The sequence below is a fragment of the Lissotriton helveticus genome, chromosome 3_1, assembly GCF_964261635.1.
Source record: "Lissotriton helveticus chromosome 3_1, aLisHel1.1, whole genome shotgun sequence".
Taxonomy (NCBI): Eukaryota; Metazoa; Chordata; class Amphibia; order Caudata; family Salamandridae; genus Lissotriton; species Lissotriton helveticus.
This window is the reverse complement of record NC_136061.1, coordinates 1,260,875,921-1,260,901,489: the sequence shown is the minus strand read 5'-3', so window position 1 is coordinate 1,260,901,489 and position 25,569 is coordinate 1,260,875,921.

The following is a 25,569-nucleotide window of genomic DNA, read 5'->3' as shown; positions in this document are numbered from 1 at the left end:
ATCAGTTATATGCATAAGATCATATTACTATATACTGTTCTTTTAAGTACTAAAACTCTAGAGTAGAAGGAATAATCTTACTCTTTACATGGGTAATAGTAGACTTAAGATCTTTTATCAGTCATTATTATCATTCATTAGACAAGTAGATGTTCATATATTCTGCTCGGTAGACTGGTCTATACTGGTTACCAACTCTTCAAATAAGCCCTTAGGCCAGATACGCGTTCTTATTTCTTTACAACAGCCTGCTGTTCCATTATCAGTACATTGTTTTGTCATAAGTACTAGAAAAATCAGGTACCTATACATGGGCTTCCTGTACCGTAATTATACATGGCTGATGCCCCCTTTCCCCACATTTGTTATGGGCCACCTCGGGCCCCACCTCTTCTCATGGATCAAAAAGATATGGTGGTGTTACACCTTTTCCACATGGCTTTCATATATAATTTATGCTCAACTCCGTCGATTCAATATCTATTAGTAGGAAAACATGTTTACCTTATTTCATGTTATGCTATTATTTCATTTTCGTTCCTTCTATTTTTGTGAATATCGGCATCTATTGTATATTAGGACTGCAATAAAAAGGATTTTTTGTTTAGAGTTGTAACTCATATTTGAAATTTGGCTAGCATTGCTTATTCTCTATTTTTAAGAATAGTTCAAACGGCCGTTACCTTTAAAAGCATGTTCTTACTTGTTGATGGCCAGCCCATCAGCAAATTTGTTGTTCAAATGTACGTTCCTCTTATCTGTAAAGAGATCTGCATTTAGCCTCTGTTACTATGCCCTTTTCTTAGCATGCCCTTCTATTATTAGTAGTATTATGATGGTACCTACTTAAAATCCACAACGTGCTGAAATCGTTTTTTCTTTTAACACCACCGTGAGCCTTCCTAGGTTGCTTTGTTCTCCTGGACTAGTCACTGCCTGTCAGATTACATGCTCTCCTCTGTGAACAGAAGGGGGCAATGATCAGGGAACCTATTTTTGTCTCAGTGGTGGCATGTAATATGTCGATACACAGGTACTGTTTTTTTTTTTTAAAAGAACCTACCTCAAATAGGGTTAACTGGGGAGTCTCAGGTGTGGATAATGGTCCTGGTCCTTGTCTGTGGGTCTTTAATTGAGGAACCTGGGCAGGAAACATTGCCTGTATTAATATTTGGTCAAAATTGTCCTCGGTTTCTAATGTTATGGGCCCCCGTCTAGTCCCCTTACCATTCAGTTCCTAGGACCTCGTCTCTCCACGGCCGTACTCTTCTTGTGACAGCTAGGTTTGCCGAAAATTCATGAAATGGCTTACCTCTGTGAACCTGCTTTTTTTAAACCCCTTTGCTGTGGTTACTGAGATTACCCGCCTCAAAGGTTTGGGCTCTCTCTTTATAATATTAGTATGGATATGGATGGATGGATATATATATATATATATATATCCATACATATATATATATATATATATCCATACTAATATTATAAAGAGAGAGCCCAAACGTTTGAGGCGGGTAATCTCAGTAACCACAGCACCAGTCACAACACCCAATACAGCGTTGGAAAGGGCAGTTGCAGCAGAAGGACATAGGCTATGCAGACGGATAAAAAAAGTATAAAAAAATTGCGAAAAACGACATCATCCAGAAGGCCGAGGGCCAAAATAACATCAAACAGGAAATGATGTAATAAATGTGACTCACTATATTGAGACTGAGAGCCTGGAGCCAAATTGATCGTGAACAAGGGCTATGCTATCCCAAAACGCGTAGATTTGTGCCTGCCTGCTTAAGAAACTCCATGCTGTGAGGATTAAATAAAAAAGCACATAAGTGAAGACAAACGCGAGTTCGTCCCGTTTTTCTCCCAGCTGGGGGAATTGGTTGTGGATTTAAATGCGGCGTGGTTCTGCTGCGGGGATTTACGAACCGGCGAGAGACCGCTGCAAATTCTGGCGAAAAGGGACCGAGGGGCATCAATATATATATATATGCTCAATTCATCGCTTTTGTATTGCACAACATTAGTGAAATAAAACACATTTTAATTTTAATCAGTGCACGTCACAGATTTAAAGTGCAAGTGCATAGAAATGCTGGAGGTTTAACTTCAACAGATTATTATGGCAAGTGCCTGTTTGTATTGGGTGCAAATTTTGACAAATTAAAGTGCAAATGCATATGTGCAAATTACGCAACTTTTTATCTCCCTCTCTAACCATTGATTTCTAAACTTTAAGTAATATCACTATAAAGTGCAAGTGCATAATAAATATAATATATCATGGCCTAAAAACGAACAAGAAAAAACAGACCATTTCATTTATATATGTGTGTGCATGTGTTTGTGTGTGTGTGTGTGTGTGTGTGTGTGTGTGTGCGCGTGTGCGTGTGTGTGAGTGTTGGGCATAATATTTATATTACCTACTGGCGGTCACCAGTAGGTAGTTGTTATAGTTAGGACCTATTTTCCATAGGAAATCCGCAACATTCTATTTGGAATAACTTTGGCGCTGGTCGACAAATCTTCGCGAAATTTTCAAAACTTTTGGCCAGCTCCAGTCCGTTCCTATCCAGAAAGTCTCGGGGTGATTCGTCAAGCAGGGGCCGAGAAGAAAGGGGGGTCCCAAAACTTGTTTTCCCCATGCAATTTTCCATAGGAACCTTTAGTCGCAGCTAAAGCCTGAACTGCTGAACGGAATTACACCAAATTTGGCAAAAAGGTAGCCCTTGGTTCTGAGTCGTGCCTTTTGGTTACATGATGTAAATCCATTAAGTAGTTGCTGAGAAAACCAAAATCACATATATATCTATGGGTGCGGTGATCCACGCACCCTGCCGAGCCCGGGCTGTATGCTAATTGGCTGTCAACACTCAGTGTTGGCAGCCATCTTATGCCTCGGTAGAACCGTGGCACAAGAAACCTAAGAAAAAAACACGCAAAAGGCAAAAAGGGGGCAGGGTAGAAACACCCTGACCCCCTAGGCCTGCTCAGGGGGTCCCACAAGAACCCCCCAAGGCCCCCAAATAAATTTTTTTTTAAAACAGCAAGATCCGAGCAGGGTGCGTGGATCCTGCCGATAAAACAAACCCCAAAGCACAGGCTCCCGCGCTTCGTTGGTAATTAGCCCCCGGGGGGGCAAAGTCCAGGGGGCTTGATAAAAAAAAAGTGTGGGGGGGGCAATCCCCCACACACTGCCCCGGGGACCACCACCCCCTTGGCAAAGCATTAATTGTTGCTGGGGACACACGGCCCCGCCGCAACCTAGGGGACCGCCACCCCAGAGATGTGTAAATATAATGATGGGCCCCCCTAGCCCCGGGGACCACCACCCCCGGGGCTTGACTTAATTTCTGATTGCGGGGGCGCACTGCCCCCCCCACAGCCCCTGGACCGCCACACCTAGGGCTTTATTTAAAAAAAATATACCCTGTGTGGGGTGCTCAAGCCCCCCCACACGCCCTGGGGACCGCCACCCCCCTGGGGCTCTAAATATTTAAATTTGGGGGTCCGTGATGAACCGACAGCCCACAGGGACCACCACCCCCAGGGGCTTTGTAGATGGTGCCCTCCTGGAGCCTTGTGATGGCCCTGGGGACCGCCACCCCCCAGGGCCGGCTCCTGCAGTGTCCCAGGGTGCCCACTCCAGAGACACTATAGTTTGCTATGGCAGAGCGTGAGCCTCGTGGCTCCCGCCCTGCCATAGCAAACTGCTTTGCTATTTGGAAGAGAGAGCAGGTAACCTGCTCTCTCTTCCAAATAGCAATGCAAATTGCTTTTCCACAGGGGGAGCTGCATCTTAGCAGCTCCCCGTGTGGAAAAGCAGTGCCAGCTCCCACAGGAGGCGGGCAGCCTTCGGGACCATGGGGGGATTGGGGACCCCCACGGTCCCTAACGGAGAGGTCCAGCCTCGGGGAATGGGATCCCTGGGGCTATTAGTGGCCTGGGAGGAGGGCCACGCGCCGCCCTCCTCAAATTTAAAAAACTGGAAATAAATAAATAGAGGCCGGCCCCAGGGGATGGGGTCCCAGGGGCCATAAATGGCCTAAGGAGGAGGCAAGGCAGCCCCCCTCCAAAAAAATAATTTTAAAAAGGGCCATGCCCCGGGGGATGGGGTCCCCGGGGCAGATTATGGCATCGGGAGGGGGACCCCGCGGCCCCTTTCCCAATTTTTTCATTTGTTTTTAGGAAATAGGGGGCAGGCCCAGGGAATGGGGTCCCCAGGGCAAATACATTACAAATAAAAGGGGGGGGGGCAATACAGCCCCCCTTCTTAAAATAAAAAAATAATACAAAGACCGGCATTGGTGCCGGAGGCCACGCCCCCTCCTTGAAGCACTCTGCAAACGCGCCCCTTGGCGCGTTTGCAGATGGGGAAGGAATTCCCCTTGAATACTGGGGGTCCCTGGGGGCCAACTAGCCCACCAGGAACCTCCAGTATGCGCCAGGGGGCTGCGTTACAGAGAGGTGTACTGAGGCCACGCTCCTTTTTATACGTCTCTGCAACGCAGCTATGTGGCGCCTAATGGAGGTAGCTGGTGGGCTAGTTGCAGAGAGGAGGTGCTGGCTGTGCCCCTCTTTACACCTCTCTGCAATGGCGATTATTGGATGTACCCAGTGGGCTAATTTGACCCTAGTGACCCTCATGATTCAAGGGGACTTAACCTCCCAACTTCAAACGGCCACAGGGTTTACACAGTGGGAAAGGGAGGGGACGGGGCCTGAGGTGATGTGTGCAAACATGCCCGGTGGCGCATTTTAGGTTGGGGATATTATTCCCCTTCAATTTTATGGGCCCCTGGGGTCCAACTAGTCCACCAGGTGGTTCCAGTAACTGCCGGTGCACTGCGTTGCAGAGATGTGGTCCAGGCCGTGCCCCTTTTCACACCTCTGTGCAACGCAGCTCTGTGGCGCATACTGGAGGTACCTAGTGGGCTAGTTGGACCCTCAGGATTCAAGGGGACTTAATCCCCCAACTTAAAACATGCCACAGGGCGTGTTGGCACACATGTCACCTCAGGCCCCCCTCCCTTCACCAGTGTCCAAATGCGCCCCGTGGCGCATTTTAAGAGGTAGTTTTAATCCCCCTGCCCTATCATATACTAGGAGCTTACAGAGGAGGTCATGCTAATCACAGGGAGACCCGAACACATAGTGCTCCCTAGTGTATGTAGATGATTTCACTGTATTCTACGTCTCTTTTAAGATAGCACTGGCACTAGGACTGGTTAGTCAGAGTCAGTTACCACCAGTACCCATCTGAAAAAGTTGAGGGTACAGGATGATTTTGCAACAAAGCTTCTTCTGCTCCTCTATTTGTTCTTTCTGCACATTTTCCTTTTTCATGCACTTTTCTTCATCTTTGAGGACTTCTGTTGCTTCTTTCTTCATTTCTTTTTTTCTTTCTGTGCGTTTTTTCTTCTTTCTTCACATGTCCTATCTCTGTAGGCATAGTTAGAAATTAGCATTTAAAAAACCTTTGAAATTCACTGAAAAAAACATAGGTTTCAGGCAGGTTATGGTTAGTAATTAGCATTTAAAAAACCTTAGAAATTCACTGAAAACCATAGGTTTCAGGGGCGTTATAGTTAGTTGGACATTTCACTCGTACAAAACCATTGAAATTCCACGTTATAGTCAGTTCAGCTAACTATAACTCGCGTGCCCGCAATGCACTGCTGATGACGTCACATATTACATCACTCATGACACGGTCAGTGACAGCACTTATGACATCACTGATGACATCTCAAAGGACATCAATGATGACATCATCCTTGTGATAGGTGATAGAGTGGCAGACCTCCTCTCACCCTAATATAACCTTTGATACACACATTCAAAAATAGAAACTAACATTTTCAAAAGAATGGACATACCAATACCGGTTACAATGATCTATTCAGTAATTCCAAGATCTACATCCACATCCACTCATTTACCAACAGTCCTATACAGTCACTCATACATGTACTCACTCATCATATGTACTCATACACCTATACATCCTGTTACACACCGCCACTCATCCATAGAGTTACTCACACACATAGTCACTCATGCTAATAAATAATCAAACATCCATTTACTTGCATATACAGTTATTCACACACCACCACACTTACTTCTACAGAAACTTACACATACTTACTCTCTTAAACAATCACTTAAAGAAAAACATACTTATTTATACATGAACTCTTCAAAACTCTCAATCTCACATAAACTCACTTATATACACCAATACTCAACATATCCTAGTTTAAAACATATGTAGTTACTCATAAAGACACTATTGAGCCAGTCATTCACTCACTAACACACCCATACACACACTCATCCACCTATATAGTCCTGCACACATGCTGTCTTCAAAACACATACAAACAGTGAGTCACTCATTCATGCATCGATGCGCTAAGTAATACCCCCACCGAACCATACAGACACTCAGACACTCATACCGATACTCAAAAAAACAACTAATAACCCAAGTAGACACTCATGTAGCTACTCACCAACCCTTGCAGCCAATTATACACAAAGTGAGAGACTGATACAGATATTTACTTATTTAAACATTACTCGGTAACCTATGTATTCAATAAGATACACTTTATCAGTCAGTTATGCAATCAAATTTTTTTTTTAAACTATCCATTTAGACACTATTTACCCATTTATTCTTCCGTTGACCTTGAGATATCTATACTACTATTATAAAGAGAGAGCCGAAACCTTTGAGGCGGGTAAGCTCAAGAAGTACAGCACCAATCACAACACCAAATACAGCATTGGAAAGGGCAGTTGCAGCAGATGGACATAGGCTATACATCTGCCCACCATATACATTACAAAGGTAAAAGAACCTTAGGGGTAAAGTAGTCCGTTGTGGTCGTCGGCGTTGTCAGAGGGGCCTGGGCAAAAAAACAAAAACAAATGGGCGCGCCAATTCGCGGGGCGCGGCATTCATGGGGCGCGGCATTCACGGGGCGCGCCATTGACGGGGCGCGCCATTCACGCAGCATTACTGCTAACCTTCACAGTACTCGCTTTTGGGCCTAACCGTTCTGACAGGGGTGTCGCCAAACACCAATGTGTGCCGCATTCACGGAGCTTCGCATTTACAGCAATGTGCGCCGCATTCACGGAGCTTCGCATTCAGGCGGCATTTCACACACTTAACGATTTCAATTTAGTCCGGGGCTCAGGCGGGGCCTCAAGGCAGTCAGCCTACCAGCGGGGATCACACACGCGCAGCCCTCGCAAGCACGCTGCCACGCACTGCACTGTCAGCGTACACGGATTAACGTCGGACAGAACGCTCTTGGGGATTCTATAACCAACCCACTCCACAGCACCCACAAGCTGCAAATGTTACCGCTGAGGACGCACATATCACGAAGGATCATCAAAAACGTTACAGCTGTGGAGGCACATATCACGAACGATCTTCCTAACACTGCATGCCCAAGCGGACAAACAAATTGCACAGAAATTACCAACTTCACAAGACAGGTAAAAGACGATGTGCAAGATCAATGTTAAACAACGCATAAAAATCCCTTATGGATGCATAACTATTGTGCCACTTCAGCCATTTAAACGTCAGCATTACCCACTTTCAAACGCTGCTATATTTCTTCCCTGGAAAACGTCGGGACGGGCTGCTAGTACATATATAAAAAATATTTCATTTTCAGAAAGACACACATTCACTGGATGATGTCATGAGTGATGTCATTTGAGATGTCATCAGTGATGTCATGAGTGATGTCACTGACCATGTCATGAGTGATGTAATATGTGACGTCATCAGCAGTGCATTGCGGGTGCGCAAGTTATAGTTAGCTGAACTAACAATAACGGGGAATCTCAATGGTTTTGTATGAGTGAAATGTCCAATTAACTATAACGCCCCTGAAACCTATGGTTTTTTCAGTGAATATATATATATATATATATATATACTAAGCAACCAAACTTGTGGGCTAACAAGGCACACCTTAGAATTTACTTTAAGAAGGTTTTCCAACATGAAAAAGGAACTTTTCCCTTTCACCTGGCATCTCAACACTTTAAATTGCAGTGCAGCCAGAGCACAGTGGTTCTACTGGCAACCATCAATTTTTGTCACATGTCTGGGTGACCTAAATATTGTCAGGGCGAGGACCGGGAGGTGGTGCTTATATTCAAGTCCAGTTCAATAGAGTGAGAGGAACAAGCAGTACCATGAGGACATCTGTGATGGCAACCAGCAAAGGCAAGACTGACCGATATTACAAGGAATGAGCACTGACTGGATTTAGACTGCATGCATGTTCGAAATGCACTGTGCTTTAGCTCACTGGCAGTGATCTACGTTTTAGCTGCAGATGCTTATGTGCCTAGGAAGATGGTAGCCATCTTGTACCTGCAGGTGTCACTTTCGTCCTGGTGCTTGGCATCCTTGCTAACCATTTGTGCTACAATATTTCTGCATCCGGACCACGCTACATGGAGGTTGATTTTCTTGAGTAAAGACCTCTAGTTGATCAAGGATTGGGTTGTCTGTACCTAATGTTTTACAGATAAATACCCTGTAGTTGTGTGCACTTTCAAAACAACTTTGAACTAGTTTGTGTGCTCACGTTTGAGCTCTAAAGACTGGGGTTGCATGTTCTACTAAGAATGCCTGTTACGGAGTAGAATAGAGCGTTAGGTGTACATTTCACATGTATGTAAATGTTATTATTGGTATTATATCTCCAGTCTCTGTATATATTTCTACTTGTAGGGAATCACAGAATGTTATTTATTTTCCTCGTTTGCCAGATCTACAGAAGTCAAGTAAAGTACACTCATCTTTCACAAAAGAGTGCATGGTGACCCAGCTTGAGGTGGTTATTCCAGCTGTAGGGGGATGTGTAAGTACCTATGTATTCAGTAAGAAATGGAAGTGATTCTATGTTTAGCCCTTCTGGATATTTCAGGGACCGGTCAAAGCACAGAGAATTGGTTATACAGAGATATTACTAAGGTATATCACTTCACAATTAAAAATTATGTTCAGTGTTCTAGTAATAAGTTACTTAAGACCCCTCTTTATCTTGTAGTGATCCACTAAAATATGCAGACATTCTTGTCCCCATAAGTGATGAAGTACTCCCTCTCTCTCTCTTAACCAATCCCCTTTCCCCAGTTTTCCAAGTGATCCTCACATCTAATGTATGCGGTTATTGGTGGGGAGACTAAAAGACTGAAAAAAGCAGCACTGGCATTGGATCTTGCGCCAGATTTAGTGCAATCCTGACCAGTAAACACTGCAGCTCACATATGACATGTAATTTCCATGTGACTGATGATTTTTCTGCACCATCTAGCATGGCCTTAAAGGAAGTTAAATTGATCAATTGGGTGAAACTAATATTATGAGTAGCATTATAGAGCTATAGTGGACACCCTGTGACATTCAATAACAGCGCAACAGTGCACACAATCATAATACATGCAAATAGGGTCCATAAAAGGATAAAACCCGCGGTGACCATGCAGAAATTGCAGATTTCCTGTAGATATAATTGAGATCAAATAAGACTCTCACTGTCACAACACAGCGAGATCAATTCTTCTGGCTTTCTAATCCGATGAACATTCATGATGATTTCTACTCTCATACATACTGTCCCAGCCGCTGCTTCCTTTGTCAGTCTCTGGGTAGCAATTTTCTAATAATTTGGAGGTCCTGACAATTCACTTGTAATCCCTCAATTACAGGGTTCGACTCCCAGAGCCACATCTATTTTATGAGTTTTTTCCTACCAAGTATGATTTGTAAGACCTTTCTCATGCGTAACATGAAAGGGATACTAAACTAATGCAAAACTAGAGCTAGCGGCAGCCCATGTCCATCCTGCCAAGCAGTTCACTGCCAACTTAATCATTTTTGGAGCTCCAGGCAAGACATATTTTGGGCCCTCTGTTTAGATCCATTTTTCAGATATTACCCTTTTTCAGCCAAATCATGCCCTCTGTTTCCAAGCTATATTGAATTATTTGTTAGACTTTACCGAAGGGGGGCTTGAAAAAACAGCTGAAAGCTCAAGATGACGGTGTTCATCTTCCAATCACCATACCAAAAAAAAGTTCGAACAACCATTGATGAAATCATTTCTCTTTGACCCTGGATCACGATTTTTTTGTCTTGCAACAACAATATTCTACATGGATGACAATGACTAACCATCCTGTTCCTTCTATTTTTGAAAAAAAAACATGTAAGTTTGCCGAAGTGAATGTTAAGTGGACTAATGCATAATATTAAACCAAGTCACATGTACATATTTTTTTAAATCATAGCTTTAATTGTAGAATATTTGCAATTACAAATAAATCCCCCATCATAACTTTGATTCAGGCTGCAACCATGAAAGTCAGTGTACTGCCCCATGTACTGTTACCTTTAAACCTCATACTATTCTACTGAATTTTCTTCCCCTGTTTCCTCTCTCCTCTTGTCGATATAGGTGCACAATTCTAATGGCTAGGCAATGACCTTCTACAGCATCCGACAAATGGAAGAGCAGAGGCAGGAGATGGATAGAGGTAAAAAGAACAAGATATCAGGAGAGGTGAAGTACACGGAAAGAGTAGAACGAGATGAGGTAGGTATAGATGACTTAGGGGCATATGTATCAAATGTTTTTTTAGTCGCAAACACTGCGATTCGACTAAAAATTCGCAAAACGCGATGTATAAGTAAAATCGCATTGCAAAATTAAGGAATCGCAAAATTTGCAATTCCTTAATTTTGCGTAAGCATTTAGGGAATCGCAAATTGCGATTCCTTAAATGCTATGTATCAAGCACCCAAGTTGTGAGATTTCTCATTAAGAAATCGCAAATTACCACCAACTTCAAGTTGGTGGTAATTTGCGATTTCTTTCACAAATACACTTTTTGGCATTTGTAAAGGTGCCATGTGGCGCACACATGTTCATTACAGGGGTGCATAGGGTGTCCTTATGACACCCTTGCACCCTTGAAATTATTCTCAATTTGTGATTCTCAAATTGCGAATCGCAAATTGAGAATGACTTCCCAACCATTCCTATGGGCCTCCTGGCCCATAGAAATGAATGGGAAGGTATTCCTTAATTGCGATTTCACAATTTGCTAATCGCAATTAAAGAATATTAAGAATTCGCAAAAGAATTGCGAATTTTTAAATACATCCTATTTTGCAATTCTCAAATAGCGATTCTCAAAAAATCGCTATTTGAGAATCGCAAACACAGGTGTTGATACATCTGCCCCCCTAGAGAGATTTGAAATAGAGGAGAGTAGGTGCCTAGTAATATGGAAATAGGTCTGAAGAGAGGCAAAAAGTGAGGAATGATGAAGAAGTTTGGTGAAGTAAGAATAGAGACAGATTCTTCTTTATTGTGACATGTATTTATTAATTCAAGATTTCAAGGTGGGGCACATGCATACGTCAAGCAGAATCTCAATATGAAAGGCTTGCCTTGAAGAAACTAACAATCACAATCATTTCTGACACTTGACAGGTAAGCACTATGATCATTTGTAGTAGTCATTGAAGACCTGCAGGAAGCTTTGCAACCCTCTGATGCACGCATTTTAGATAAAGAATAAGGGGATGTAAGATGAGGGTAGTGGGGAGGGGGCATCAATGTAATAAATGATCAAAGTCTCTAGGGGTGTGGTGGGGGTGTAAACATATATCCATTAGAGGTGAACCTAAATCAATAACAAAAACATCTAACACATGGTCAATGAAGATGAGATAACAATGACAAACATCAATGAACATAAGCAACATAGTCTACAGAATCCTCCTCGTCGCTCCCTCCCCATGTCCCAGGGTTACAGCATATATAATATGTCTACTGGGCAGCGTAGGTAGGGACTTTCTGCTAAATAGGACAAGTGACATCCCTTGGGCTGATGTGAGTCCGGTATCCATGTGGGACTAGGCGAGGAATAGTGAAAAGGAGGTGAAGCAAGATGTGGGACCACGATCTGGGGAGAAATTAGGGGTTCCCGAGAACACAACATGTCAATAAATATCTTTGCCACAATGGTGAGGGGTGTAACCACCAGTGCTAGGTGTAGACCTATTAGAGGATGTCTGCCACTAGATTTGCATGAAGGAGTAAACTATAAGGCGATACTAGTCTAGAGTAACAGGGGACCCAATGAGGAAGAGTAGGGGAGGAGCAGGGTTAAGAGGCGCTTGTTTGTTGTTAAGTTTATAAGTTGTCCATTTGTGGTGGGTCACTCAATGTAACTCATAAAACAGTGATTGCATGTAGCTATGAAGGTCTGGCACCGATGTCTAAAGAGGCACATTTTGGCCATCGCTATGTTATGTTATGTTATGTTATAGGTGGTTTTGTAGCGCGCTCAATTACTCAGGAGCATCCTGGCGCATAAAGATGCAGATAGGCAGTGAACATAAGAGCCAAAAGAGTTAATCGTAATTTTAAAGAGATGGGTCTTGAGTACCTTTTTAAAAAGATTGAAATTCTGGGTGGCGCGTAGCATCGGAGGAAGGGAGTTCCAGGAAACAGCTTCTTTCACAGCGATGGAGTGCTCACCGAGACGCGTACATTTAAAACGTGGAACAGCCAGCCGGTATTGAGTGGCTGACCGGAGGGGACGGTTGGGTAGGTACAGAGAGAAGCGTTTCCTCAGGTACAGTAGCCCCTGATCATAATTGGCTCTATGGGCAAAAGTAAGGGTCTTGAACATAATCCGTTGTGCGACAGGGAGCCAGTGCAAGCTGCGCAGATGTTTTTGGATGCTAGACTTCCGCGATATGTTAAAGAGAAGTCTAGCCGCCGCGTTCTTTATGATCTGAAGATGGTTGGTCATGTAGGCCGGAATGCCGATGAACAAGGCATTAGCGTAGTCAAGGCGAGAAAGAATGAGAGCCCTCACCACTGTTTCTTTGGCCATCCTCGGAAGCAGAGGAAAAAATCTGCAGAGAGCTTTAAGAGTACCAAAGCAACCGCAGGTAAGTTTTTTAGTATGCTCATCAAATGTTAAGTTTTCCCCAAAACCATACCCCCAGATTTTTTGCCGGTTTGCCTTGGGTGTGGAACATCCAAAGGCCACAGATATGCTCCGAAGTTGGAAGGGAACTGCCTGTAGAGAAGAATTTCCGATTTATCTTCGTTGCATTTTAACTGGGCAAATGCAAGCCAGTTGAAGACTGAGGAGAGGCAGGTCTGGACAGTTGAAGTGTTCAGATCCATACCCGGCCAAGTGAACAGCAGCTGCGTTTCGCCAGTATAGGCTAATATTTTAGAGCCCAGTTCTTCGGCCAAGAAGATCAGGTAGATGTTAAACAGTAAGGGCTTAATGTAGACCCCTGTGGCACCCCGGTGGAAAGAAGCTTGGCCGAGGACGAATAGGGAGGCAGCCACACCTGCTGAGTCCAGTTGTCCAGAAACTAAGTCAACCACTCTAAGGCAGAACCAGTAATGCCAATGGATGATAGCCGGGTGAGAAGAAGCTGATGGGGTACCATGTCGAAAGCGGCAGAGAGGTCTAACAATATCAGAGCCACTCTGCCGCCAGCGTCCAGGCACTCCCTGACGCCTCAGACATTTCAACCAGGGCTGATTCAGTGCTGTACGCAGCACAGAAACCGGATTGTGCAGGGTGGAGAATATGGTAAGCTTCAACAAAAGCATCCAGCTGGCGAAATGTGATCTTCTCACATACTTTGGCCAACACCGGAAGCAGGGAGATGGGTTGATAATTAGCTGAAACTGCAGAGTCCAAACCTGATTTTTTAAGAAGCGGCAGAAGTTTAGCCTGCTTCCAACAGCCGGGAACTGTTGCAGTCCGAAAGAAGAGACTAATAATCTCAGAGACCTCAGAGCAGACCACCTCTGCCACCCCTCCTAGAACACGGGCAGGGCATGGGTCGGTGGGAGACCCAGACTTTATAGATTTCAGGACCGCTAAAGTATCAGCTTCAGTTGGTGGAGAAAGTTCCCTGAAAACGTGAGTAGTAGAGGAAAAAGGTGGGGAATGGACCAAGGCAGAAATACTCTGACTAAGAAAGGCAGTGCGCAGGTTGTCCTGAATTTTATCTGCGAAAAAAGAGGACAGTTCCTCGCACCATTGCACAGAAGATGGCATCGTTGGTTGCTCGGCACAAGGGGAAAGAAAGCTATTAACAATGGCAAAGATTTCCCTGCTGTTGTTATTGGCCCTAGTAATCCTGCCTGCATAATATTCACTCTTAGCCGCCCTAATGGCAGCATAATATTCCCTCTAAACCGCACGCAAAGCCCCCTTAGCAGTTGGACAGTAGGCGAGTCTCCAGCATCTCTCCAGTTTTTTACAGCCAAGCTTCAGCTCTCTCAGGGCGTGCGAGAACCAGGGCTTGGAGGGTGCAGAACGTTTGTTGGAACTAACGCCCTGTTTTGCGGAGGCCCCCACCCCTGAGCTAATCCAGGTGTTAAAGCGCAGCACGGCAGCGGGAAGCTCAGAGCCTAATACTGGGCGCCCCTAATGTAGAGCGTTGGACAGAGCAAGAAGATGAATCTTCTGGTGGCAGATGTTAGGCAAAATGTCACAAGATGGTTTTTCTAAAGGCCAGGAGAACCTAATCAGCATATGATAAGACCAGGTGAGAGATTCGGGATCTGATAGTGTTACGGCAAAGTTGGAACAGACTACATCCAGTAGATGGCCCCCCGAATGCTATGGAGGTAGCTAACAAGCTGTGAGTATGAGTATTTAAGTTAGGTGTATTGGACGTGTCCTGGAGGATTGCTAGTTAAAGGGAAGGGGGTATTGAGTGGGGGCCATAAACTCGTAAATGCAACCACGCTACTGTCCAGTAATTTTGAAATGCTGGACAAGACCAAAAGATGTGGTATAAGTTCCAGTACTTAACATCACATTTCCAGAAGTGATCATGGGATAGTGGCTTTGCCTGTTTCAGTTTGCGATGGGGTCCAGTATCAGTTTAAATTCTTGAAATAAAAGAACTTTAACCTTGACTCCCTGAGCACCATGTCATGGTCAAGAAGCAGCATCACTCAGTCTTCAGGCGAGTTGTCACCACATAATTCTAGTCATGATAAGGATAAGGCCTGACTGTATTATTTATTGAGAGCCCAGTATAACCTAGTATTATGACAGTATGTCTCCAAAGCACAGGAGGGAAGAAGAAGACCTGAATGAATTCTCTTGGCAGGTCCCCAACACCAGCCATAATGATTATTCTCTTCTCTGTTTACAGCCAGTGACAGAGGATAATAATACAGAGTATAAAACAAATATATCCTTGTGGGACGTAAGTCAGGCTTCAAACACTCTAGCACAAGGGGTCAGACCCTTGAAATCTCCAGATGCTGCAGACCACGTGGGAAGAATGAAAGATGTCATAAGACAAATGGTGCAATTGGAGCGAAAGAGAGAACAGGAAGAGAACGGCGGAGACTGGCGTCGACGGAGAACGCCTGGATCAAGGGAGAGACCGTCAAGACCGAGACAGCTATAACGGGGAAACCGAAACAGTTTGTGGGACCGCAAGAGAAGCTGAGAGGCCACCGTCAGAATAAGACACCCCGCCACGTTCCTGAAGGAATGTGGCTCGCCGATGTAGATGCTTGTTTGCTGCGAGTAAGAGATAATAAAGTAGTGGGGGTAGAGAGGGAAGCAGAGTTAAAGAATAGTGCAAAGAAAAGACTTGAAGTATTACCACCTAACTGCCATACTATAGATGGGAAGACAGAAGAGACAGGAAAAAGGCATTTTACCTTGGTTTTACCATTGGAATTTTCAGTAAAGTTAAGTCTGCAAACAAATGAGAAGGTCTTTAGTCATAAAATCCAAGTTTAATTTTTCATTTTGATTTAAAAGAACCTTCAGCACACTTGGTGAGGGGTTAGGTGGAGCTAATAGGTTGTCGTTCCTCACAATGCCTCCCTGAAATAAGAGAAACTATATAAAATAAAAGAAAAGAAAAGCAGAAACACTTACGTGTGGAGTTTTCTTCTGATTGAGGAGCATTCGACTCCCTGACGGTCCTGGCCTTCAGATACCTGAGGAGAGGAAGAGAGACAATTTCAAGGGACGAATACTGAAATATCTGACTAAACAAGATGAAATAATGGAAAACGTACTTGAAATAATGTTATTGTCAGACTAATATTCCCGCATATTTAACACCTGGAAACCACTCCCCTGAAATGGCTCCAGATCTTGAGGTACTGGATTAAGGCGGAGGTCAATAGCACCACTGGTGGGGGAGCCAGCGAGGCACGAAGGCAAATGGGCCGGTTGACGATACCACCTACGATCAGCATTGCAGAGACCAAATTCAACTTCTAGGGAAAAATTACGAGTCTGGCGGTCCTTGGACCACCAGACTCATGGTGAGGCGGCAGTGGCGGTCTTCTGACTGCCACATTACAACCTTGCCGGTCGTACCGTGCTGGGACCGCTGACTCTGCCAGGTAAAACCGCCATTCCCTAGCAGTGGTGCAGCAGTCAAGAGGCATCAATATGCTAGGCGGGACCGGTCCCTCCAAGCATATTACAACTTTCCTCACCGCCACTGATTTCATGGAGGTCTTTCTTCCATGAGACCAGTGGAGGTGAGGAAAGAAAGGGTGCCCAACAGGGCTCCCGTGTGCCTCACTCCATGTGGATGCACCCAGAGGGGCACAACATGTGCACCCCTGTGTGCCTGCACTGCACTGTCCATGCCATGCTGGAACTTCCTTTGCTTTTCCCATTGCAGTGCCTATTTTATAAGCACCGCCATGGGAATGGCAAAGGAAATGCCCGCCAATGACTAAAAAAGTAATTATATGGCGGGCCATTCCCACCCACTTGCAATCGGGCCCTTAGTGTCTGAAATGATTTAAGGAGGCCACCACTGTACAGCTGGTCTATATTTTTCAGTCCCCTCATGTGCCAAGAAGCCCAATAGAATGGTTTGCCTGCTATGAGCGATTATTCTTTAATTAAATCGACACCAACTGCCTGAGAGAGCCAGGATTAAGGTTGGGCAGGTCAGTCATGCCCATTAACCTTCTGTGGCGTTCTTGGCAGTCAAATGTAAAGGGAATTCCTTATTTATGTACTTTTTTTTTACAGCAGGTCTTTTTTCTAGGGGGCACCTTGAAAGGACAGGGCCCCAGGCAATGGTCCACTTTATACATGCCATAAAATACCCATGAAGCAGTTCCTAAATAGAGAAATCCAAACTGTAAAATCCTGGGCATTACATGTGCAGCAAGATAGGGCCGGACTGGGAACAACCCTGGCTGATTGTTGCTCCATCTGCCCTGGGGTAGTATGGGGGGTTGCTATTAAAAAGCACCACTCCCGCGTTTGTTACAGGGGGCCGATATTGCAGCACTGCTGCAAAACCGGACCCCAGTGACAAAACTGTCCCTCACGTCCAGAAAACCAGCCCCCACCCCTCCGGCCCACCGGGGAAATGCCCGGTGCCTGCTACAGCCAGTCCGCCCTGGCAGCAACTCTTTCTGAGGTAGCTTCCTTATTTCACATCTCCCAGTACTGTGCCGCTACCCATCCTGTGTTCGCATCTCTCAGTCATGTGCTAAAAGACTTGGCCAACTTCCAGTGTCATACCCCACTGTTTAGAGCGGCAGTTTTTCCCATGCTCAAGACCCCTAGCTCATTCTGAAAAATGATGATAGATGCCTGACTTACCCGTGATGCAACATTGCTGTTACAGCCCGTGTTCACTTCTCCCATCCCTGAGCTGCAGCCCCTCCTGTGAAAAATCCATTTCAATCATATATAGCTTATGCTGCAGCCATTATAATGATAGCTGTCTGTTACCCTATATAACCGTGCATGACATGACAACCATTTGACATCTTCCCATCGACCTTGCAAGGTCCTATGCTGCAGCCAATAATGCACCTCATTGCTAATCCTATATAGTCCCACCCTACAGCAATAAATTACTATGACAACTTCCTGTTTAACTTGAGTAGCAATCTGATTAAACCTTTACTGAGATAACTTTTGTTTAACTATATGTGACACTGTGCTGAAATCCTTATTTTTCCAACTTCCTGTCAACCCTACGTTGCCCTTTGCTTTAATTTCTATTTTGAAATTCCTGTTAACCTAACATAGTCCAATTGTTTAACCTTTACTGTGACAACTTCTTGTGTTCACACCTCTCAGGTCGGTGCTGCAGCCTTACGCTATCAACTTTCTGTTGTACCCCAGTGCAGCTCCATGTCACAACTATTAGGGCCTGAGGGGCACATGCATCAAACTCCTCTTTTGCGATTACCAAATAGCGATTTTTAAGGAATCACTATTTGGTAATCGCAAATGCCTATCACGTAGGAATCACAATAAAATGTGCGATTCCTTAACATTAGCTGATGGCGATTCACTATTAGCTAATATGACTTCATTTAATCCTATGGGCCTACAGGCCCCTAGGAATGAATGGTAATGCATTTGCAAATTGCAATTACCAAATTGGAAATCAAAAATTGCGAATGCAAATCCAAGGGTGCCCGGGGGCCTAAGGCCCACCTGAGGCATCATCCAAAATAAGGTAAGTGTGCACATGTGAAGCTCACACATGCCCTAAGGGCATGTGTGCGCTCTACATGCCACTTTGAAAAATGCATTTTTGTGCGTTTTTCAAAAAATGCACAAATTACCATAAACTTGAAGTTGATGGTAATTAGCATTTCCTAAATGCACAGTTCGCATTTAGGAAAGGCTACATTCATCGGCAGATAAGGATTCACAAATTGCGATTCTCTAAATGCATTCGCAATTTAGGTAATCGCAAAAAATTGCGATTACCCAAATTGCAAATAACAAAAGGTACACACATCTGAAAAGGCTTTTTTCCATTCACAAATGAGAGAAAGGCTTGATGCATGTGCCCCAAAGAGACTGGTTGCAAATAGTGGATGCAAATTTCGCACCAACTTTTGTGATCTGTCTCTGGTTTTGCAATGCACACCGCATACTACTAGGTCGCATCGCACAAAGGCCAGTGGCAGGGGTCACAGAAAGAGACACCTAAATAAATATAAACTAAGCAGAGTGTTCTTTGTGACCCCCGTCCCCCCATTCGTACACCCAAGGGGAGAATTCTTTTTTGAAGTGAACTCTGTGCGTTAAAGGACCCAGTGCCGCTTTTTGGGGATCAGGTATTCTCCTCCTGACAGTGTCCGATGCCATTTGCCATGGGGATGCTTTCCCCATTGAGAATCACTTACCACCTCCTCTTAGGTGTTGATAAATTATCAATGATTTGAGACGACAAGAAACATGCCATTCCGAGGCAATGTTCCTTTTAGATCACCTCCTATTCGCGATATGGCATAGATCACTAAAGCCATTTTGTGAGTCAGAAAGGCTTATCAAACTCACAAAATGGGTTTAAATTATACCTAAAAAACATCTTGTGGCTGCAAACCATGTAATTTTGTGAATAGAAGGGTTTGCAATCAAAGAAATGGCTCAAACCTGAAATTGATTTATCTGCGTCCCCAAAGGTTAAAACTACCTAATTGACTTTGATGATACATCTGGACAACACTGTGATAAAGCATGTAAGGAATCACATTGTGAGGCAGGGAATCATTAAGTATCGTTATGATTAAGCCTAAAAGTCAATATTAACAACCCAGTTGTAGTGTAGTTCCTATATTCCCAATAGGCTCTGCTCATTGGATTAATATATCCTATAGATATGATGTAGGACTTAGGTCAGTAGGTCTATATCGAATATACTAAACTTAATTGTGAGTGGCAGCTAGCTCAGAGGTCGCTGGTACTTTCTCGAATTCACAAGAAGGGATTAGTTTCTGACAACCGCATAAACATGACAACTTTGTTTCCCTAGGACTGGAATAACTATCTTCAGAGTCGTGGAAACAATAGATAAGTATTTCACTCAGTCAATCGTGCATGCTTCGTTTCTACAGCGTTTGCAGAGAAATAGTGAGACGGGCGTTTTCAATAAAAGGTTTATTGAACAGTCGTCTTTCTCATGCAAGAGAGGTGAACTGCTACAATCGTTAGACAGAATGCAAAGTATAATGAGTACAGCGAGAATAGTATTCTAAAATAATACTGTAATAGCATTGTATGGTTTCTAAGCCATAAAAATACATAAATAAATAACACAGGCTAAAATACTCAACTGGTGCTTCTAAAATACGCCTACCCCAATGTACCTAACCTAGGTCTAGTACTAGGCAAGAAGTAAGTATGGTGTTTAGCATAGGTTTAGTTTTTGCCAAGAATCTACCAAAGGTTTCTCTAGGTTCTAATCAGCTTCATACCATAGAATGAAGGAGGTCTGGTATCTCTGTCTTGGGACTCGATTTCCCAACACCCCGCAAGGGGAGTCAGAAACACTGGAGCTGGATTCCTCAGCAGAGGAGGGCAGCTTCCTGATCAGTGCGTCAGCTGGAGAGCCAGCTTCCTTCGGCACTTGCTGTAGCGAGCTGCGTCGGGCAAGTAGGTCGTCGAACTGCTCCGAACCACCGTGCTTTGCCATAGCACGTGAAGGTATATTTATTCCTTGAAGGTGTTTAGGAATGCCAGCATTGACGTAAAGTCGGGCATATGAACGTCAAACGTCATGAATGAACCCCTAATGAATAGATGTTCATTGTAAAACTAACTGAGTTCTTGGAAAATCAATATTCAAGCAAGGGGAAGTCCCTAACTGCTTAAGCTGGTTTTCCAATAAATCATTGTGACGTTTGGTGAATGGATGGAAGTATCCATGCCTGTATTTGGGTTGCATGGGCTATGCCTAAATAAGGGCTTGATTTCTATGCCTATATAAGGGCAATGTGAATTGTACCTATATAAGGGCATGAATCGGGAAAATCCATTCGGAATCTAAAATGCCATACAACACAGTTGGAGAGCTATCCTCCTAATTATCCAGTGCCAAGACTCCGGATAATGTGTCAAAATAGAGCCACCTTGGAGACTACGGGCCTAATTAGGACTTTGGGAGTATGGGAGCAGGGCGCCATGCCATTGCCATGCTCCCACACCGCCAAAGCTAACGCCACACCGGATTACAAGTTGCAATCTGGACGGTCTGTCCTGTGGCAGCGGGCCCACTGTGCTGCCTGATAGGAGAGCCTTAGAAAGGCAGAGCCATGGGCCTGCCACAGCACGTTCCAGCACGGCATGGACTGTAAAGTCCATGCCGTGCTGGAACTGTGGGTGTATGCAGATGGGGCGCACACAATGTGCCCCCATGCATGCATCCCTAGGCCCTGTGGTAACAGGTCTTACCGTCAGCATTTTTATGGCGTGAGAACCACCATGAGACTGCTGGTGGTGAGGAAACTTATAATATGTTTGGCAGTGCCGCAGCGGCACCACCAACCATATTGTGGTCTCAAGACCACCAAGCCAATGCCAGTGATCGCGGATCCTTTGCTGTTGCGGCAGGCCAATGGCGGTGCGACCCCCATAGTCATAATACGGCAGTCGGAACGCTTGCGCGGTTGCCCCCCCTCGCCACTGCTCCTCCACTGCGAGTTTGTAGGTCCTGTGGACCGCCAAAACTCGGAATTAGGCCCATAAGCCATAGTTACTGCTTGTGGGTGGCAATGATTCTACTGAAGCGATGAAGGTTATGGTGTCAGAAGGCAGCAAGCTGGCAGCATCCATGTCCACTGCTTTCAGAACACTCAAGCACAAAGGGATTTACCAGTGTTTTTCTCTTGTTTGAGTGACTGCAATTATCAAATTAAGATAGAAAAGTATTTCTTTACCAGGTATTTTTTTTCACAGAAGAAGGAGCAAAGAATGCTGGGAGTGTTTTCGAACGAAAAGGGATATTTCTCTTGGAGAAAGTTTTGAATCTGTCATGTTTAATCCCTCTCCAGACGTTTACTTTTGCCTTTTTGTCTGTCAATTAATTGTTCTCTTTAAATGTCACCGTCGTTACCTTTTCATTTCTACAGCACTCATATCTAGTCGCTGCTTAAAATTCTATATTTAATACTAAATAAAAAAAACACAAACATCTTGTTTGTTCCATTGCCGCGCTTCGCTTCCCCCTCGCTGCATCTGCTTTTCCTGCTGGCCGCGTGCTGTCGGCTGCCAAAGAGCTGTTTTCTTCCCTTTCTTTCTCTTCATGGGGGCAAGCCCCTTTGCTTCTGCCAGAGGGGGTGTCAAACTTTCCTGGAAATGAAACTGACAGTGATGGTTTCTTTGAAAAATTGGCTGGCCCTTGTCAATTTTTGGAACACACCCTTCAAATGTATCTCGACTGAAAGACGCAGAATGGGCCTCAGCAATATTTTAGGGGAACTGCAGACGGCTTCTCCTTCATCCCATGTTTCCCCTAAACTAGGGTTCCTACTCTTTGTCCTTCAGCAGCTTTTAGCTCCATTCATCTAACAGGTATTGGGATAATTCCAGTAACAGAATGGCAACAATGCAACTTGGGCCTGATCTAAGCTAATCCTACGCATCTGGCTGGTCTTCAAATCTCCTCGATTCAGAAGTTTACAACTTCCTGTTCTGCGTCTTTCTCTCCCAGCGCTCTTGAGTGGGCTATGACAGGCGGTGCTACCCAAAACTTCATTTATTTTATTATCCCAAAACCTCCCACTGGCCATAACTTCCAGTTATTTGCCTCATTTTGCGTCCAAAAATGAGTCTGAGCATCTGATTTGGATGGATAGCTCCTTTAATAACTAAACAGAATCTTTATTGAATGGATTTTATAAGGCAAAAGGGGAAAGCTGGCAAAATTCGCAATGTTCGCAAAAAAAATGCAGTTTCCATATTTCAGGTGAAGCAAAACTTGATATTACCTGCAGCTGGATGTCCGTATTACACCCAAAATGGGAATTTAAGCTGTAGGGAATAGTGATTTTTGCTGTCACTCAGGGCTGCCTTCTACCTTAGTGGCAGTGGGGAACCGCAAAGTGCAAATGGTTGGCAGATGCGTCATCTTTGCGGCGCAACTTCGGACAGAGGGGAAACAAGCATTTACAATGCAATGGTTTCGCCTTTTGAAAAGTTTGAGCTATTGGCACTCCGGCCCAGAGGCCCGCACAGGCGCCGGAGGAGCTGCATGACCCCCCTTCCCCTCCGGCGGACACCAGCCCAAATACGGCCGTGGGGTGCCGGTAGGAGAGGGGGGGGGGGGCAGAGGATCAACAAAACAATGGAAAGAGATTACTAAGGCCTCATGTAGCATTTAATGGGTGGTCCACCGAAACCCTCACTCACCAGTTACACAGTGATCTGCCACAAAATTTAGAGTTCTCCACAATGCCAAAGGGAAGCTTTTGCTGAAAGTGTTTTTGCTGACATGAAGGGAACTCTTTTTGAGAAAATGTGCCTTTTTGCCAACACTGTGTAGCATTACGTGACGTTCTTTTTGTTTTTCAGAAAGAAACCCCCAGAGAGGGAGTTTGTTTCTCAAAAACCAAATAAGAATGTTTCTTACATGTTTAAAGTTTTTTTCCCCATGGTGTTTGGATATTATTGATATTTCATACCTATGCTCGCCATGGATTGCAGCATGAAAAAAACACAGTGCTGGAATCCCTGCTCTCAATTGTCCGGGCCTTCCTACAACAGGGACCAGGCAGTTTCCTGACTGCTGGCCTATTGCAACAGAAGAGTGCAAATATCACAAATTTCTATTCTGGAGTAGATCCACCTACTTGCCAATCAATATCACCTTTCAGAAGGTGCTTAACAATCCAGGAGACAAGCTTGTTCATGAAAACTTTCCCTCCTACATACACAGGATATAGATTCCCAAGTACCCGCCCCTCTCTCGGAGGGGGACAATTTAAGCTATGGCATTCATGCTACCTAAATCTTTCAGGATTCACTCTGAAAAAGCGGTAGCATGGATGCTTGCCAGGGCCATTTAAGCCAGGGCTACATTTAGTTTTAGGCCATGATACGTACTGAAAGCTATTGCTAGAAGTCAGCTTTATTTTATAATGTGCTATTTCCAATAGTTACATTGGTATTGCCTCTGGAAGGGGTGTTGCTAAATTCTAGGCTTTATAGAGACTTCCGATGACAATGGCAACATGGAAGGGTTACGGAGAACATGGAGGCTAGCAGCTAGCTGGTCGGTATCCGGACGGTCTACAGTGTAATAATGGCTCTATTTTCAGGCAGCTGAAAACGTCGGAATGTGAGCATCTGTTTTAGCGACTACAGCGATTATAGCATTTTAGCAATCACAGCGGTTCTAAAATAACTACAAGGCTTTTGGGGTTTACCTGCTCCCACTGTGTACTCTGAGCTGTCTCGCCGTCTCTGCCGTCTCCGCAGAGCTCAGAAGGTACGAAGACGGCCGGGATCCACTTCTCTGCCACCGGCTTTGTGAGTGTTGTTCTCGGGTTGCTGGTGGCGCGTGATTGTCTGCAGATAGATACCCAGGGATAGAAGCTGGCGGTGGCGGTGGCGGCTGTGATTAACACGGCAGAAGCCGTCAGTGAAGACACTGCAGGGAAAACGGGGGCACAAGACAATGTGACAGGGGGGGTCGCACAGTGGGCTCGGGCTGCCTGGGAGGTTAGAAGGGGGCGCAGAGCAACCGCCAGGCTCTCCCACACTGGCAGAGTCTGGGATAATCAGAACAGTTTAGGACTCAGTCTCCCAGGATCCTCTAGTAACGACTCAGAAAAGACTTGCAAGGAAGTCCAAACACTAAACTCTCTTCATTCCCCATAGCTCAAGTTGCTCTGAGCAAAGTACGAAAGATTTAGCCGGGGCTATCTCACGGCAGCTCAGGAGGAAGAGTTCAGGAGGCAGCAGTGAAGGGACCCCAGCACTTAGATATGCCCTCAGGAGTACAATATCCAAAGACAAAAACTTGGGCTCGAGTAGTTCATCGTTTACAGAGCTCGGCATCTTGGCAGCTCAGCAGAAACACCCCGGCTGTGCCCCTTCTGCTTCACACTGTACCGTCTCTCGACTGACAAAACATGGGGCGCGGGTACACGACAAAAGATCTCATCAGAGAGGCAGCTTTGTATCTGCAGGGAGTGCTGACGTGGGGAGCACAAAGCCAGAGCTTGGTAGAAACTCGATTGGCCAATCTCTTTAAATAACAAGTTTACTGTGCAGTAAAAATACAAAATGACTCGACGTGTCCAATGTTCCCCCTAATTTTTTTCCTCTGTGTGCGGCAGTGTGGGGTCTCTGTGCGCTGCAGCCATGGTTATGTGCGCCAGGAACCAGACCGTGCGTGTGGGTGCGGCGCCAAATATCACTCGAAACTCATGCTTAAACAAGTGAAAAGACTGCATTTTCACACATAAATCACCACGTTAAGGGTCTTATGGCAGGTTTACAATTTAGAAACACACCATTACATGAATTGGTTATACAGGCAAGTACACTTCGGGTTTAGAAAAGCACAAGACTCCAATGATAGTACCATTATAAGATTTTACTGCTGTAGATGTAATGTTAATTGTTGTATTGTATATCTGGATGCACAGACGAAAAGAAGCAACAAAATACCAGCCAGGCGGCACACTAGGCTAAGCAGAGAGATTTCTAACT